Here is a 19,292-nt window from a genome sequence, read left to right on the forward strand (position 1 = left end):
TTTTTCTTCATGTGCCATCTCGCCACTGCGGAGTGCAGCCCGCCCAAGCTTCATTGGCATAGGCTGACTCGCTTTCTCTGTGCACTACCTTCCAGAGTTGTATGCACTTCATTAGCTATGATCGATTACTTGAAATAAATTGCATGTTTATGTAATTTTAATCAATTGATTAGTTTTCAAAAGCGGCAACGTTTGGCGAAATTCAGTTATATTTCTTTGTGATCGATTGCCGGTAATCAATTACTCCTTCGCAAAAAGGCTACCTGGGCTAAGCGTACGTGACGATGTGGTTGCATCAGATAGTTCAGCACCTCACAAAGGTGTGCATGGCTGCTTGACTTGTTGCGCTTGCCGCAGTCTTCGTTCCTGGTTTAGCTCGCGCCATCTATGACCGCTTGTTGCATTAATTGTGGCTAGATAATTCATTGCAGTGCAAAAACCTGCTTTTTCCTTGAACTGCTAGACGCGGTTAGTGGATGCGGCAACATCGTCGTGACAATGTTGGCTGATGTACCACTGTTTGTTAAGGTTCTCACTGGATTCATTTCCATCGTCTTGGGAAATGCACCGTACGCTGACACGGGCTTCGATCGTCGCCTGGTATCTACTGATGCTTTTCGCCCATCCGGTGCGGGAGGCGTATTCTTTACGAACTCCGATATGCTGGGGTGGCTGCACGTGGATTCTACCATCTGCGCACATTCATCGAGCACAGTGGCGTCATCCCCTTCTCAAGCCAGGCTCTTGCCTATAAAAGGAACATCTGGGCCTTCCATCGGCAGTGGACGCGGCAACATCGTCGTGACAACGTCGGCTGATGTACCACTGTTTGTGCAGGTTGGTGAACGAAAATATGCCTTCCGTAGCAATTACCTTTTTCTGATAGTGTTGCCGTGTCCACGCACATTGATCGTTTGCTTGAATGATTGTATGTCAATGGTAGGCCTATTGCTGAAGCTATCAGGTGATGTGGAGGAAAATCCTTGTCCTCAGACGGCGGAAATGATTTAGCAAGTGATGGAAACTCAAACTGAAATCCTCACCAAATTGATGGAAATTCAGGAAAATCAAACGTCTTCAGAGGCCCGCATGCTTCAAGTGCAATCCAGGCTGTCTACTATTGAACAAAAGCAAATAAACTTCGATGAGGCTAGAGACAGGCTTTCTAAACTAGAGACATTTGCTGAAAGATCTGACATAGAAATGGCAACTGTTTCCCGAAAACTTGATGAATTAGGGAATCGCTCGCGACGCAATAACCTAATCATACGAGGTGTGAAAGAAGAGGTGTCAGGGAGCGCAGAGGTGCTATTGAAAAAAGTTAATGAGGATATATTTGCAGCGAAACTTAAACAAAGGGTTGACTCTATTGAACGCATTCACCGACTTGGAAAGATGAAAGAAGGTATTGACCGTCCGATCATTGTTAAATTTACAGACTTTAGGGACAGGATGAGAATCTTGAGTAATTGTTTCGACCTGAAGGGCACTGCGTATAGTGTAAGTGAAGATTTTTCTAAGCGAATGGTTGAAATAAGGAAAAATCTCTGGAACTCATGCGCGAATTAACGAAAGAACGGTGCGAAAGCAAAGTTAATTTTTGATAAGTTAAGAGGTAATAATACCCTCTACGCTTGGGACGAGGAAGCCAAGCAGCGGTTTAAATGCCGGGATGATTCTAGCAATGAGTGACTGAACGATCATAAACCTGATTGCTTCAAGATTATAAATGTGAACGCCAGAAGCATGATTAACAAAGTAGATGCGGTAGAAAGTATATGTCTTGAACATGATCCTGATATTATAATAATCACTGAGACTTGGCTACACAAAGGTATCGGAGGCTGTGAAGCTACACCCCCCGGCTACTCCATAGTAAGAAAAGACCGTGAAAGGCGAGGTGGTGGCGTTGTGATAATGATAAAGAGCAACATAGCCTTTTCTGTCATGGAAGGGTTTGGAGATTTAGAAACTGCATGGATCAAAATCAGGCTGAATTCTCGCAGTGTCTTAGTGGGGGCTTTCTACCGAGCTCCAAACTCAACTACTGATGTGCTTGTTGCCTTGAAAAGATTATTGGACTCCAAAATTCACTATGGTGACAATATCTTGTTACTTGGTAATTTTAATCTGCCTGAAATTGACTGGTTGTCTCTTTCTCCTGGCAGTGAACAGCTAGTTGAACTCGCATATTTCTACGATTTCAACCAGATTGTTGACCAGAGCACAAGATTATGTTCAACCACATCTTCGATATTGGATCTTGTCTTCTTGTCATCCGGTTTACAAGAGTTTTTGCAGAGTTGTGATGTGGAAGAAGGCTTGTGATGAAGGCTTGAAGGCTTGTGATGTGGAAGAAGGCGCAAGATGGTGGTTGTGTCCCTAAATATGATTCCTGATATCCCTCATAAACCTTGTAGAAGAGTTATTTTGAATTTTGCTGCTGCTGACGATGTCGGAGTATTAGACTACATCGAAAACTCGTTTAAGGAATTCATGAGCTTCTATGAAGACGGGGCTGGAACCGAGGAGTTGTGGGAGTTCTTTGCAAAGATGATAGCGCATGGCATCAATATGTTTATTCCTAAAACCATGAAAACAATAAGAAGAAGGAATCCTTGGATTAATAGGGATATCATTCACAAAAAAAAGACAGCTAAAACGTAAGCGTGAAAGATGCTCAGACCATCCAAGTCCTGTACTGAAAAACTCCATACATCTAATGAGCCAAGATTTAAAACGCCTCATCAAAGAAAGTAAAGACATTCTACAGTCAGACTCTCACAAGGTTTCTCACCGAGACACCTAGCAAGTTTTGGAGGTATGTAAATCGCTCAGGTAAAAATAAGCAGGCAAATGATGAAGGGATCGTAGAGTTGGCTGAGAGATTTAATTCATTTTTTACATCGGTTTTCACACGTGATGATGGCGAATCGCCGTGTTTTCAGCCTGCGGATAGTCCTCCTATATCGGATGTAGAGATCAGTGAAGAAGAGGTCCTAAATTTGCTCTTGAATATTGACACGAAAAAGAGTCCAGGCCCAGATGGAATCCCGAATGAATTTTTATATAGATATGGAGAGTGCATCTCCAAATTTCTAGCAACCATTTTTCAGTCGTCTGTCGACAGTGGTTGTGTTCTCATTGCTTGGAAAAATGCGAAAATAGTGCCTGTGCTTAGGAGTGATCCTACTTCGAAAGTTGAGAATTACAGACCTATTTCCTTCCTTTGTGCTTGCTCTAAGATACTTCAACATATCATCCACAAACATTTATTAACTTACGTTGACTGTAATAATTTGTTATTTGCAAATCAGCATGGCTTTCGCAAGGGACTTTCCACAAACACAACTCACTGAAACTGTACACGACCTCTGCTTGTCAATTAATTCCCGCATGCAAACAGACATAGTATTTTTTATATTTCGCAAAAGCGTTTGATAAAGTCTCTCACCCGAAAGTGTTACTTAAAATCAGATGTATATTTAAAAATGAAACGATAACTAAAAGGTTTACGTCCTATCTTTTCTTTCGAGCACAGTATGTTCAAGTTCATGCTCATAAATCCACAATTAGTCCAGTAGACTCGGGCGTTTCGCAGGGCAGCGTCCTGGGCCCGATCCTGTTTTTGATTTTCATCAATGACTTTCCTAACGACCTGAGTGTGCCGGTCCGATTGTATGCAGACGACTTCATCATTTATAAACAAATTGGTACTCTGGAAGATCATGTTGAACTAAATCTAAATTTGCAAAAAATCAACGAATGGTGTAAAAGGTGGCAGATGGTATTAAATCCAAATAAAACAGTTTTTATGACCATTACAAGAAAGAAAACTATCTGAGATTATAGTTATAGTATCAATGATAGAATAATAACCGGGGTCAATAAATACAAATACCTTGGATTAACACTTACTTCTGACTTACGTTGGAATTCACACATAGATAATACATGTTCCAAGGCCTCAAAAGCACTCTGGAGCCTCGGACGAAATATGCATAGTGCAACCCCTTCAATCAAATGTCTGGTTTTTAAGAGCTTGATAAGGCCCATTCTCGAATATGGAAAAATTGTTTGGGACCCCCACACTGCATTCAATTGCTTTAAGCTGGAAAGAATTCAGCGTCTCGGTGCTAGGTTTATATTTAATAGGTACCGACATTCTGATTTCCCAACGTCTTTGTGTAAACGTGCTGATTTGGAAGCGCTCGAATTTAGAACCAAATGTGACAGGCTCAAGTTTCTTTTTCAGATTTTTAATCGCACCTTGAAAATAAACCATTCAAAGTACTTTGAAATTAAAACTGGAGAAATATCACGCCATCGTCACATCTTGTACATACCAATGCCCACAGCCCGAAATGATTGCTTTAAATTTAGTTTTTTCCCAAGAACCATTAAGGAATGGAATATGCTACCAAACTCTATTGTCACCTCACAATCACTTAGGGAATTTTTAGATAAGCGGCATGATGTTTTATCGTCTACATGAAATATATGCAAGTGTTTTATTTTTTGGATAAGTGGTGAACGCTGTATGTACCGAATTTGGTGCCCGTTTCAATGTTTGTGTTTTTGCTATTTTTTATACCTCATTATCCACTCCTGTTATAGCCCGTGATCTGGGCTGACAGTATAAATAAATGGAATGAAATGAAAACAGCGTCATGTTGACATGGACGATGAAAAGAATACAGGTGCTGCCTACGAATTGATTTACTTAGCTTCAACGGGAGATATTTTATAGGTTCAACATTCACCCATGCACAACATCTATCACAAGCTGGAGTGATACACCTTATTTTTCCATAAAGTCGTTGCTTATTAACAGCATAGGCCACATTTCTAAACGGCAAAAAAAGTACAAAATCGATATAAAATCGGCTCATAACCTGCAATAAACATGGTATGACCTGTGTTTATAAACGAAGAATAAATAGCCAGGCTGCTTCAAAATAGAAAAAAGTGTTAAGGCAAAAAAAATCTCTCAGCAATTTGTTATGTATTCAATTCTGTAATCTTTTCGCCAGTCTAATTTTTCTATTTTAATTTTAATTTAATTTTTATAATTTCCTCTTTAATTATTCTGAATTTTTACCTAAAGTTAAACCATTAGCGTGGCACCAATTTACCTTCTTTTGGCTCTTCTCACTGAACCCAGGCCTATCCCCCGTCACGGGTATGTGCCATGCCGCCAAGGCAACAACAACAACAACGAACCAGAGTAGATAGGTGAAACCATTCGAAGCAAAGCAGTGTCAAAAATAAAAAGGCAATTCTAGCCAAAGGGTAATCAACCCATATGAAAATCCCAAAACAGACGGCAGGAATTACATTCCACGAAGAAACAGCCTACACGTGTCCGTCCTGAAATCGCAGCTCCTTATCAAGCAGTCAAACCGAGGCTGCGCTGGCACACTTCTCTCCCTCTTTAGGAATAAAAAATCTTGCATAGCCTCTCGCTCCAGTTTGTGTTTGGTGTGTGCAAAAAACTTGGTTCAGTTCAGGAGCGGTTTGCAACCACAGCTCTTACATTGGAGGGTCATGAAACCACATGATTTATTTTCTACGTCCAAGTTGTATTCCCTGGCTCTCTCGTTATATATCATCTTCACGTTTGTCGAATTTAAGCCCTATTGCAGTTGAGGGAGTTCATATAGATAAGATTCCTCCTTCATTTTGTAGACTCTGTGGCATGGTCCTCAGGGCGTGATTCGTGCTTTCGGACACCGAGCATTGCACCTACCATGCCAAGCTTGGACGAGGCAGAGAAAACCACGTATATGTCATTACCATTTTCCATCGTGATGACATTGTGCGGCAACCTGTGGAAACACGGAATAACCAGGCCGTTTGCTTCATGTTTCGCCTTTCGGTCTCTATTTTTTTGTATAGCCCATTCTATGATCTTAGAATGAGCGGCGTCGAAAGGTAGTGCATATTTATTGGACCTGGGTTGTACATCGCGTTGTTAACAGGAAACTCGCAGGTGACCTTGAGTCCACCTGGCAATATGCTGTAGATACGTAGGCTTTCAACAGTGGTATTCACCATGCTTTCAGGGCTCACTCTCATGTTAGAAGGCAAAGTAATCGTCTATGCAACGTTACACCTTCCTCACAACACAGCCAGCTATGGAAATAGAAACGACAGGTGTAATGTTAAGAGACCGGAAGCGGGCAGAGTGGGTCAGGAAAAATCGTCGGCTAATGACACCCTAGTCGAAATCAATAGGAAGTATTGGGCCTGAGCAGGGCATGTACTGCGAAGACTAGGTAACCGCTGGTCCTTAAGGGTAACGAAGTGGATTCCAACTTGAAGGCAAGCGTAACAGGGGGCGGCAGAAAGTTTAGTGGGTGGATGGCTGGCAAAAGACAGGGTTAATTGGAGAGACATGGGAGAGGTCTTCGCCGTGCAGTGGGCGGAGTCAAGCAGGTAATGATGATGACCTTCCTCAGATGTAGACCAATAAGGTTTTTTTGAATTCTCTGGTACATCGCTGACAGGTACTTCTCGCAACTGAGGTACCTATACATATTCGAGATTTGTGTACATAAAACTGCTCACCGAAGCTGATCACAGTCGATTCTAGATAGAATTAAAATCTACCCATAGACTGATCGGAACGAAGCGCGGCGCTTCATAGAGGTCGTAGAGTGCGGAATCGAAGCATTGCGAAACTAAGATCTCGTGCGCAACGTCTTACTCTCCAGTAATTACATCGGAAGTGTTTAGTGGGCCGGCTGATATCTTCACGAGGAAGCGTTGCAGAATAACGACGACAATTTTTAGAAACAATTCCAGTTCAAATATACCAACTTGTAAAAAAAACATCAAGAAAGACGCACTAGTTTATTGTAGCTTGAGTTAATTTGTATCATGACAATGAAGTTCGAAGAAAAGAAATGCAATACTAATCAAATACTCTACTTTATTTATTAATTTAATTTTCTGGGGTGTTAATCCACCACTCGAATCAGTTATATTTCATATGGGGTAATTGTAATGGCTTTCATATTTTCTGTAACCTGTAGAACACTGCTAAACAATGACTGCAGACATCATAGTAGGCAGCCTGAATGCTAGCGCACTTTCTACTTTAAAAATATGGTTAAGATCCCCAAATTTACCTCCAGAAGAGGCAAACTTAGCTCCTGAAGAAACTGCAAGGTCTGAGATTCAGCGGCAGAAACTGCAAAGGCACTATGTTTGAGAATTATGCCTGCGCAGCGGTACTATATCTAAGGCCATAGAGGACTGCCCTGCGAACTGGCGCAGTTTCAGGCTGGGCTTGGCCCCTAAGCTTTATGGGAGCCGTGGTATGAGCGTTCTTGAATTCTCATTAGTTATGACATCTATCTGAGCCTGCGCAACAGATAGACCATGCGTGATGTTGCCCACAACATGATGGTGGAGCGCCCATAGCTTCTACAGTGAACTCGAACTCGAAACTCGAAACGTGAAGGGTATTCCCACTCAACCTGCACAAGTATTGTCGTCGCATTGAAAGTCCACAGTCACGTCAGTGCAAAATATCCGTAAAGAGCACATGGTCACTATATGGAGCGTTGTAAAATATGAGCGGGACACAGAAAACTTCGCCAGCACCACCCTCGTTCCACTCAAAGTCCTTAGTAAAGCTTCCTGCGGCCGGCAGCCAGACTATTCGCACTTATGCCGGCGTATGACGGACAACTTCAGCTGAGCCGAACGTTCTCATACCGGACATATTTCTTCGAAAGAGCGCCCACTCCAAAGCACAGGTGAGCAAGCTCAGTACATGCCCACCTTGCATTATCTATTATGCCGATCGCCCTAGCTGACCTGCGACATATTCCTTCAGGTGGACACGGAGACCACTTTTCTGTTTACGTAGAAAATATTATTGATGATAGTGATCTCTTTTTTAATGACGCAGATGCAGCTACATGTATGCACCAAGGATAACATATTTTGGACTGCACTGGAAGAGAGTCTATCAGTTAAAAATATCCCTACGTATTTCACCCAGAAAAAGCGACCACACCACAAAGGGAAGAAAACATTGGGAAACCGGTGTTACCTGACGGCAATGGCAATTGATCTTAACAACTGACGTATCTCAGGCCGGCGCTTAAATCACTGTGTCACCTCAGCATTTTAATCACATTCATAGTATGTTGGCAGCCGGAAGCTAAATTTGTGCGTACGACATGCGACACCAAATACAAATTTACATATGCATCATTCAATTCAATAAACGCTTGCTTTGCATAATCTATATCGCTATCAGTTTGACCCTGAGTAAGGCATACGAAGTGAAGAAATGGTTTCAAACCAGTTCAATCTTCAAAATAAAGAGATCCAACAAACGTGCCCGTCCAAGCTATGGTCATGTCATGTAGCAGACATATATAGACGTAGACATGTGGTCTGGCCCTGGCCTACTTCGTGTATGGCCGAGGGCACACTGTTTTGGAAGACCGAAAACTTCTAATTCCCAGCGATGGCTTGGATGTCCCGGTGCCACGCACTTCTCCACTGAGTTAAAAAAACTCGGCGTGTCGATGGAATTGCATAAACAGGCCTGGAGTGCGGCCTGATCTCGGTGACCAGAACCGACAAAGCTCTCTCTCACAAGAACAGTATTTGGCCACCCTGGGGTTGTACTTGGCCACAACCTCCTATGACCAAGCCAAATGAAAGTTAGGTGGGCGGATGAGATTAAGAATTTTGCGCGGATACGGTGGGCGCAGCTGGCAAAGAGCAGGGTTAATTGAAGAGACATGGGAGAGGCATTTGCCCTTCAGTGACCGTAGTCATGCTGATGATGATGACGATGGTAGATGTGTTGCGGAACTCAGACGTGCTCAAGAGAGAACAAGGACAGCAGGTTACATCTGTATGAAGCAACACGCCCATTAATATATACCGCTGAATAGTGTTAGGTTTACTTCAATTGAATTTATTTATTTTCGTCATCATCAGCTTGACTACGCCCACTGCAGGGAAAAGGCCTCTCCCATGTCTCTCCAATTAGCCCTGTCCTCTGCCAGTTGCGGCCACTGTATCCCCGCAAACTTCTTAATCTCATGCGCCCACCTAACTTTCTGCCATCCCCTGCTACGTTTTCCTTCTCTTGGAATCCACTCCGTTACCGTTATTTTTTCACCATGGTAGAAATGACAGCGGGGCCCGGAGTAAACGATATCGTTTAAGGCCAAAATAGAGCCAAAGGAGCCACATCGCCAGCAGGGAAGTAAAAGGCAAACTTCATCAAATCCGCACCCGAACACAGGTTTGGCGCCTACGCTGCCATGGGAGCAAATGCGATAGCTCAATGGCTACCAAGGTTTCGTCCACGGAATAGCTGAAAGCCTGCTTCGATTCTATATTGGGTGATCCCATAAAGACTACAATATAGGCCTTCAATAGCGCGATCAACCCAGAACAACTGGAAGGAATGAAGTCAACACGAGTCATTAAAACCATTACTTGATGATCACACATCTGATGCGACAGTTCAGCGATAGTAGTTAGATTTACTTTCCACGACTACTTTGTTGTTATAATCTCTTAATGCAGTCACTCCACGCGCGGGGTTCACAAAGTCGATAGAATTTCTATGGGAGGTGCATTTGCTCGATGATACGATAAGGGTGATGATGGATTATGAGGAGCCCCCAGGTTGGGGTGGAGATGTGGCTGAAGGTGCCGCTTCTAGGAATCAGCTGACATTTCCACTGCGTCATCGAATTCGGTTTCCCATCATCCTTTTCATTCCGGTGCTTCTTGGGGTTCTAGTAGAGGGAGGCCTTGAGGAGGGTGGATATAGATTGTCTGATGGCGGGTTGTGCTTCTGCATGGTAGGGCTGGGTTTATGGCTGGTCGCTGGCGCTTCTGAAATGTTGCGATGATCCATAACTACAGCGCAAACGACAGGACAGAGATGAAGAAGGGACACCACACAGCGCTGACTCACAACTAAAGTTTATTGGATGCCAGAAGGTATAAATACATCCCTGGCGGCCAGAAAGAATGCAGTCGACACTTACATGCGTGACTGACATAATAGTGTACCAGTCATATGCCGCCAAGCAAATCACATGCGCGAGAATACAATATAAGCAGTGACAGAATACAATATAATCAGTGAGCAAGCACTTGTCAAAATTCGCAATCAAGGTATCTTCTTTCTTTTTCTGACAACGCGACAGATGAAGCACTGATGCATTCTTCCGAGAGCCTACCTATTAAGTGAGCTTCAATGATCTCCCTTGCTAACGAGTCACGGTTCTTTTCTAACACTGCACTTTCCTGATAGTTTGGCGCACAGACGTAGGTGTCATCGTCATCTTCATTGCCTTTGCAGTGCCTGCAATGTTTCGCCACGTGGCCAGAGATAGCGACACGGGAGACATTATACTCATGCTCTCTGAGTCTTTCGTTTAAACATCGGCCGGTTTGGCCGATGTATCGCTTACCACAAGACAGTGGCAGCGAATATATCACCCCTTCCTGGCAAGGCACGAACTGTTTTGCGTGCTTTATCGGGCACTTGCGCGATTCTTTAATCTCTGAATTAACATTCTTAATCAGGCTGGACAGTCGTTTGGGCGCCGAAAAGACGACATCAACGCCTGCATGTTTTCCGATTCTTTTCAGATTGTGCGACACTTTGTGAAGATATGGCACCACAACAATCTTCCTTTTCTTCGTCTCATTCGTACATTTACTATTTCCTTTTGATCGGCCAAACCGGCCGATGTTTAAACGAAAGACTCAGAGAGCATGAGTATAATGTCTCCCGTGTCGCTATCTCTGGCCACGTGGCGAAACATTGCAGGCACTGCAAAGTCAATGAAGATGACGATGTCACCTACGTCTGTGCGCCAAACTATCAGGAAAGTGCAGTGTTAGAAAAGAACCGTGACTCGTTAGCAAGGGAGATCATTGAAGCTCACTTAATAGGTAGGCTCTCGGAAGAATGCATCAGTGCTTCATCTGTCGCGTTGTCAGAAAAAGAAAGAAGATACCTTGCTTGCGAATTTTGACAAGTGCTTGCTCACTGATTATATTGTATTCTGTCACTGCTTATATTGTATTCTCGCGCATGTGATTTGCTTGGCGGCATATGACTGGTACACTATTATGTCAGTCACGCATGTAAGTGTCGACTGCATTCTTTCTGGCCGCCAGGGAGGTATTTATACCTTCTGGCATCCAATAAACTTTAGTTGTGAGTCAGCGCTGTGTGGTGTCCCTTCTTCATCTCTGTCCTGTCGTTTGCGCTGTAGTTATGGATCATCAAAAACACCAACTCGCCCAACAAATGCTTTTGTCGAAATGTTGCGGTCCGCGGTGGTGTGGCGTCGGTAGGTGAATCTTAGGTAGCGGTGTTTGGCAGGGCAGCCCTCTGCTAAGAGACTTCACTTGGGAGGTGGCTAGTAAGTGGAGCATTAATGAGGAGAAGCAGGAAAACCTTTATTAATGTGAAGAGGAGTTGTGCGAGCCAATGGGTGGGGCCCTCATTTCAGGGCTACACTGGCTTGAGCTGCCTTACGGATGTGTTCTATGAGGGCCCGTTGGTCCAAAAGGTTATCGCTGGTCTTCCACCACTCCCATCAATCAAAAGACGTGTTTTCCGTCTGCAGAGCGTTTGGTTTGGCCCACATCGCCATGAAATGTGGAAGAGTGAAGTGCGCGCCTGGCACCAGGAACACATGTTGGAGTATAATGTTGCCTGTATGAGACGTAGTTTATGGAGGCTTGAAAATGTGTTCGTCTGTATCTGCCACCAAGAGACGGCATTTGGGATGTCTAATTTCCTATGAGGGGGGGGGGTGTCTCCTTTGCAGAAGCTGAAACTCAAGGCATTCGTTATACCTTGAAGGTAGAGGGGTAAAAGCGGGCATGGTTTGATGCCCCGCTCGGTTTATGATGCGCATGTGCTCTCTCTTTTTTCTCCAATCTTTCGAGGTCTGGGATCCAGGTGAGTTGGTGGTGCTTGGTGAGGGGTGTAGTGCCCATGACCCAGCTGACGTGCTTGGTAACTCAGCCTCTCAAGGAATTTCGACACGCGTGTTGTGAGTCTTATACATCACAGCTTTGGCCCTAGGCCTCGTAATGCCCAATGGCAATGGCCACGGAGGTGCTCTGCGCGGCCACAGGTGTTCCGGCTCTTACAGAAGCGGTGGTCCACTGCCACCGCTGCATACTTGTCATGGTCCGGGTATGCTGCGTTGTCCACATGAACCGTGTTCGGGGAATTGGCTAGGCGCCGGCGTAGGTAGGATACTCGCGCTCATTGTCTGCCTGTATGAGCGTCTTTAAGCTTATCTTTCGGTATAGGGGCCATGCTGATGTATTTCCTGGATTGTTTTTCTAGATAGGATTCCGAATCTAGTGCGCGGATGTCCGCAACTATCCCTACTCGGCGTAGGATAGCTCATCCAGCTTCGGTGGTCTGAAGTCTTAGTGTTTGAGATGCACGGATGGCTTCTGTTAGTCGCGTAAATGTGTTGAAGATTCCGAGGACAGTCAGACGCTCCGTCGAGGTGTTTTCAGGAAGGTTAAATGCCGCCTTGTATACTCCCCTTATGATAGTGTCAACTTGCTGCTCCTCTCCCTTAAGGGTAGTCCGTATGTGATTCGGCTAAGTACCAGTGCATGCACCAGCCGAATAGTGTCTTCTTCTCGCATTCCTTGGCGATGCTTGGTATTGCAGCTGATCATGCGAGCTATTTGGTTTGCGGTGGTCTTGAGAGCCTGGATTGTGTGGGTGACACGGAGTATCCAAAGTATCCAAAGTGCCCAAAGACCGAGAATGCGGATCAGGTTAACTTCCCTGATGGCTTGACCCTCGATCGTAAGGTTGATGGTACATGGAGAGACCTATCTCGGGCCATGTACTCGTATGACCTCCGATTTATCTGGGGCGCAGTGGAGGGCACTTTGAGAGGCGAAGTCCTCGACGATCCGGACTGCTGTATGTAAGAATTATGGATATCGGCTTGTGGTGGAGGCTTTAGTTCAACCGGCGTCAGGTTCTTGGAGTGGTGAGGGCGATGGCAAAACATTGCTGACCTCTTACTTGCCATGTAACCACCAACTTAGCAATGTTCCAAAAGTGGAACGTAAGAAGCTGAATTTTTATTCGCCTGCAAAAGACGTTTTCTTCAAAATTTTTGCGGTACACTACACCCGCCTTTCAAACACTCGTCTAGAACTAACTATAGTAAAATAGTGCGTCAACCAGTCAGCCCTGTAAATATCCACAAGTACTCCCTGTTTCCAGATGCTATATCATATTGGAATAAATTGCCTGAAGATGCGGTGAAGTGTACGTCCGTGGAACTATTTCTTAATTATATCGAAAAAACTGACTCTTCTGTTTAATTCTCTTCGACTCTTTTTGTGTTTGGTTCAGAGAACATCTCTGTATTTTTTGGGTTTTTGTTTTTTACTCTGTTGGTCACAGTGATGCATTGTAAACACTCCTGCTTGGGCCCAAAAAGGGCCTGCAGTATGTTTAAATAAATAAATCCTCTGAGCCTTGTCACAGACTGGTGTTTGCGGATCGTTGTCGCGGAAAAAAAATGTTGCAACAAAAAAAATATTGATTGTTATTTAGTGAATTAATGAACAAAATCTAAAGAACTTAGTCATTTGTGCCCTGCACCGATATTGAGTTTATGAAAATTTTCGTTTTAGAACAGTAGCGTTCCGCAGTAGAATAATTCTAGGACAGATACTTCTATCTTTAGAGTCTTCCTCATTACGCCGGCGAATGTAAACGATACCCATTCTATATATCAAATATGTGGGCGCACAGGCGGACGTTACCGAGAGGCGTATTCGTTGCCAGCGTTCTAAGCGTATTCTGCATTTGTTGGAACGGCCGCATTCCTTCGGGCTACCACATGTCAGCTGCGTGCGGGATCCGAGTGGCGTTTGGGCACGTTGGGGCCTCGTGCGATCACGTGTTCATCCTTATGGCGGCAAAGATTCACAAAGAGAGAGGCGGGGTGCTTGATGGATGTCTGGAGCAAAATGGTGGTTTGAGCTAGTTGGTACATCTTTAAAATTTCACCAGCGCTGCGACTAGGAACAAGAACAGAGAAGGAAGACAAGGACAAGCGCTACTACCAACTGAAAGTTTATTTGAAAAAACACAGATGATGGATGTCGTGACGCCTCCCCTCTCCCTCAACAATATTCGCTTGCTTTCATCCCACCTGATCACGACGCAGGTAGCTCGAGGGGCTGTGATAGATACAAGTTTACTAAATGAGAATTTGCGGGAAAGTATCATTTCCTCATTGCTTTGCTGATATAATTATAGCGAATGTAGCACGCATATCCCTTCCTGAATCAACGTTCTTCGCTCACCGGTTTTCTCCAACTGCGTGCAAATAACTTTTTTTCTAATCGAAAACACATCCGGCAAACTTTTTTCTGTGACTCTACATGCAAAGGGTGGTCTCGTTATCAAGAAAAGAAGTGTCGCGTGGGTCATCCTGCGACGTGCGCATTAAAGCTGTGGTGTAAGAGCTACTGCTCTAGAAATGCTTTCCTGCCTATTACGGCTTATGGAGTGCTGAATGCGGTACAGCTCGCACAGTGAAGGAAAACATCATTCAAATATAGTGGTTGTCTCGCCTCGTGGGCGATACCTGTATGCTGTCCGAATAACCAAAAAAAATTATCTTTATATATTGTGAAGTCAGGCAGGCAGCTGTAAGGTTGCCTTTAGAAAGCAAGATCAAGAAATTCGCACTGCACACATTATCAAAGCTTTTTTTAGACGCCCTTAGCTTTCTGTACATGGGAAACACCTATCTCCTAAACATGAGACATTGGAAAAAAATTTGGTATTCATGAGAACCGACGCTACTTTTTTTTCACAGTTGGTTTAGAAAGCATATATGAATTTACGATACCAATTTCCGTGTTTGAAACGATGCTTCAAAGGGCGGTGTTTAAAAGGTCAAGAAACACTGAAAACTGGGAAAGATGTAGTGGGTACGGTAAGGAGTTGGCGGATTGATGAAGTTTGTGGAATGAGCAGGTTCTGCGAATGCACTGGACGATTAACTACTTAATAGATGTTATAAATGCGGGACTGGAGTTGGAGTAGCACGATAGCGATGGTTTTGCACGAGAAATTCGTTATTGAAGAACCGGTAATGCTCGCCGTGCTTGTAAAGCCTCATCGAGATCTTAACACTTTTTTTAGTGGGATAGCTCTGTGAGGGGCCTTCTACGCTGCATGCGCATCGCGTTCCGCCATCACCTGCGCAGTGCCCTGGAATCCGCCTTTGCACGGCCACATCCAGGACATAAAGCATCAGCCATAAACGATTAATTGAAATACAGGATATTGAAAATATGCCGCCTTATTGTGAGTGGTACAGACTCTCCTTAGAGTGAGTGCATTTTGCGATAGGTGCGTGTTTAAGTGGAAACGTTCTTTCTTGGGTAATAATTCCAACTCAGATTGGTACTAATCAATGGGTTCCGTTCAAAAATATTCTGTTTTGCACATTTTCAATGAATTGTCATATACTTTGAAGGTCAACAGCACTTTGTCGGCGCCCAAACGAACGTTTTAGCTATCGGTTATACGACATCAGGCGTCATTACTTTTCACCACCCTCCTTCCAACAATTGGTAATTTAGGGCGGGGTCAGCATGCAATGTAAGGAGCTAGCTACTCACGCGGGTAATCGAAAAACAGTGCGCGAAAGCATTGTAATTACATTTCTCATAATAAAACTCTGTCCGAACATATGCTTCACAAGCAAGAGTGCGTAAAGTAGTCCGAATGGCTATGATTTTTGTAGTGCGTTAGCACTAGAGCTTCTACTCAGCCACTTAGGCATTGTTGGTGCGGTCCCACTCTGTGCCCTCCAGAATATGCGGAACCTGGCCTAGGTGGCCTCCCTAGGAGGCGTGTGGGCCACCTAGGTCACATGCGGCGCCATCATAATCTGTCCACCGGACTATGGGCAAAAAACAGCGCACCATGGTAGGTGGGAGTTCATTTAGTGATTGGTCTCGAGAAGTTGCTCGGGAAGAGCAACACGGGTTTTTCAACCACCAACGCAGGCAGCACCTCCAATCTAGGAGAGTGGGCTAGGAGACAGCGAAAGCGGCAGCATGCTGATCCGCTTCTTATTCTTCACGCAGTTCTGCGCCTGCCTCGCTGGTGCCTTCGTCGGGACTACAGCGGCGCCTTGCTTCCTTGCGCTACGGACTTCAGTTCCATCGCCATCACCAATCCTACACGTGGATGACCTCTGTGCGAGCGTGGACTGCCCTACCTTTCCTGTAAAAGACAGCACGGGTGTTCCCTCCACTGCGCAACCTGGCCGAGCATCTCCCCTCGACGATGTCATCTTCGATCTACCGGTCATCTTAAAGCCAAGTTCTGTGACGTCACCCACGGATCGTATAAAAGCAATGCCTACACAGCGGTCTGCCAGTGGGCTAGGAGACAGCGAAAGCGGCAGCATGCTGATCCGCTTCTTATTCTTCACGCAGGTACGTTTTCTTGAAAACGCACGTTGCGTCCGCTCTGATGACAGATTTTTGATGCTGTTTCCTCGCCCACACAATCGCGGTTTTCGTTATGTGTCTGTATCGTTGTATTCACAGCTTGTTTACTGCATTGCTAGTGTTCTCTTAAGCGGCGATGTGGAAACTAATCCTGGACCCTCTCACAGCAATCCCGGTTCAAAACCAGGCACACGTTCTACATCTTCCGTTAATGTTCAAGTAGCAAGCACTGATGACGCTTGCTCCACTTCCAATCAGCCAGTTATTAATGAAATGCTTGCCGAATTGCTTGCGGGCCAGAGAAAAATGGCCGAAGATATTGCAGATATAAAGCGTTTCCAGCAGAGAGTGAACTCTCGTTTTGAGGCACTTGAATCACGAGTCTCTGCTCTTTTATTTACCCGCCAACCTCGAACAGCGACGCAAGCGACGGGACCATGCAACACCAGTTGAATTCGTTGTCTGAGGTTGTTAGCAAGCTTGTTTCAAGAAATGATGAGCTGGAAAACCGTCCTCGCAGAAACAATCTTATATTTCACGGTCTTGCTGAAGAAGATGAAGAAACTAACAAAGCTCTGTTCATTGCGGTGACTAAGGTATTCATCGATAACCTTCAGTTGGATTGTCCTAAAATAGAAAGGTATCATCGGCTAGGTAGAAAGCAGGAAGGGCGCCCTCGTCCTGTCATCGTTAAGCTACTCGACTTTCGGGAAAAAACTCAAGCGTTAAAAAATGCTCATAGGCTCAAAAATTCAGGCATTAGCTTATCCGAGGATTTCTCTGCTCACGTTCGATTGATCCGGAAAAAAATCTGGGATGCAACGCAATCTTATCGTGACAGTAGCTCGAAGGTTCATTTGCGTTATGACCACGTGTTTATTGATAGCGTGCGGTACAACTGGGATGATGTTGAGAAAAGTTTGGTCAAAGATTCGAAATCAACGCCCCCGGACACTGCTGCTGCTAATGCCACTGCTGCCAAGTCACCCGCAGATTCTGACTGACGGGACACCGCCGCCAGCCTTCGTGTTCTGAACATTAATGCCAGAAATTTAGTAAACAAGGTTCCAAATTTTATCTCTTTAATCCTAACTCATTCGCCTGATGTCATTGCGGTCACCGAAACGTGGCTACATGATGGTATAATTGACTCTGAAATAACTCCTCCAGGTTTCATTGTAATTAGGGCGGACAGGCAGCATGGGAAAGGAGGCGGTGTCGCTCTCTTCATTAAGTTTAGTCTGACATTTGTTGAAATTTCGGTCCCTGTCGAAATAGAGTCAACTTGGTGCAAACTCTACGTAGGTAACAAATCATTTGTTATCGGTGCGGTGTATCGACCACCAGGCACTTCCATAGACCACGTGCATTCTTTAAGTAACTTCTTGCATTCTCATCATATCAGCAATCCAAATATAATTATCCTAGGAGACTTCAATCTTCCCGGAATTCATTGGAATACATAATCCATTACTGGTCACGACATTGCAATCAGTAATGAACTTGTCAATTTTTCTTTGTCATTTGGATTAAAACAGATAGTTGATAAGTCCACGAGGTCTTCGGCAATACTGGATCTGGTGTTTTTAAGCTCTTCTCTTTTCGCGACGAATTTTACATGCGAAGTCGTCGAGGGGATATCCGATCACAACGCTGTTCTTGTTTCGATCCCATGTTCTATTCCTTCCTCAAAACTAACTTATTCAACATTTCCGGATTTCAGTAGAGCAGACGACGTGGCTATCCTGGATTTATTAAGTGACGCATTTGAACAGTTTCAGCACCTTAGCATATCAGGTGACGTGAATTCTTTAGTAACATTTTTCGAAAACATTGTGAAGGTGTGTATTCAGCGTTTTGTTCCATTAAAAACTAAAAAGCAAAACCACAGTATGCCCTGGATAACAAGGGACATACTGCATCTTTCTCGCCGTGTTGCCAGACTACGCGTTTCCAAGCGCAATGGTAATCCTGAACTCTTGCAACAGTTCAGAGACGCTAAAGAAGAACTCCGTGCCAAAGTTCACTCGGGAAAAGATTTTTACTACAGAAATTCCTTGCCGCAATTAATGAAACACAATCCCCGCAAATTTTCGGCATCCATATTGCCACAGAGCACAAGTCCCAATACCTTCATTATTGATGATAAGCCGGTCTGTGACTCATTAGCTATAGCTACAAATTTCAACACATATTTTCAGTCGGTATTTACAAGAGATAACCTTGAAATGATTACTTTTCCTAGCAACTCTCAATGTTCTGTCGAAGATATTTCAATAAGCGTCGAAGGTGTTCTGAACCTCATTCTGAACATAAATGTGAAAAAAAGTAGTGGTCCTGATGATATCCCTAATGTATTTCTGCATCGTTACTCTCTTTGGACCAGCCGCTATTTGACTACCATTTTCCAGAAATCGCTATCATCCGCAACCGTCCCCGTAGCCTGGAAGCTTGCAAAAGTTATTCCCCTGTTTAAAGCTGGCAGCACCCAAATCTTGTCCAACTATCGGCCCATTTCGTTAACTTCACACTCATGCAAATTACTAGAACATATCATTCATAAGCACATTACAGAATTTCTTGAAGCTAACAATATCTTGTGCAAATTTCAGCATGGGTTTCGGCGCGGGCTCAGTACCATTTCACAACTTGTAGAATTCACGCACGACATTGCTAGTTCCCTCGACACGGGCTCACAAATCGACGCTTTATTTATCGACCTTTCTAAAGCTTTTGACACCGTTCTCCAC

At 44.3% G+C, this 19,292-nt stretch overlaps 2 pseudogenes; both read left to right on the forward strand.

Annotated features, from left to right (window-relative positions):
* Positions 1-498: 498 nt before the first annotated feature.
* LOC149346332 (uncharacterized) lies at positions 499-1,692 on the forward strand (annotated as a pseudogene).
* Positions 1,693-16,143: 14,451 nt separating this feature from the next.
* LOC149346333 (uncharacterized) lies at positions 16,144-17,546 on the forward strand (annotated as a pseudogene).
* Positions 17,547-19,292: the final 1,746 nt, after the last annotated feature.

This window comes from Amblyomma mixtum, chromosome 4, assembly GCF_055824585.1.
Source record: "Amblyomma mixtum isolate Tamu chromosome 4, ASM5582458v1, whole genome shotgun sequence".
NCBI classification, from domain to species: Eukaryota; Metazoa; Arthropoda; class Arachnida; order Ixodida; family Ixodidae; genus Amblyomma; species Amblyomma mixtum.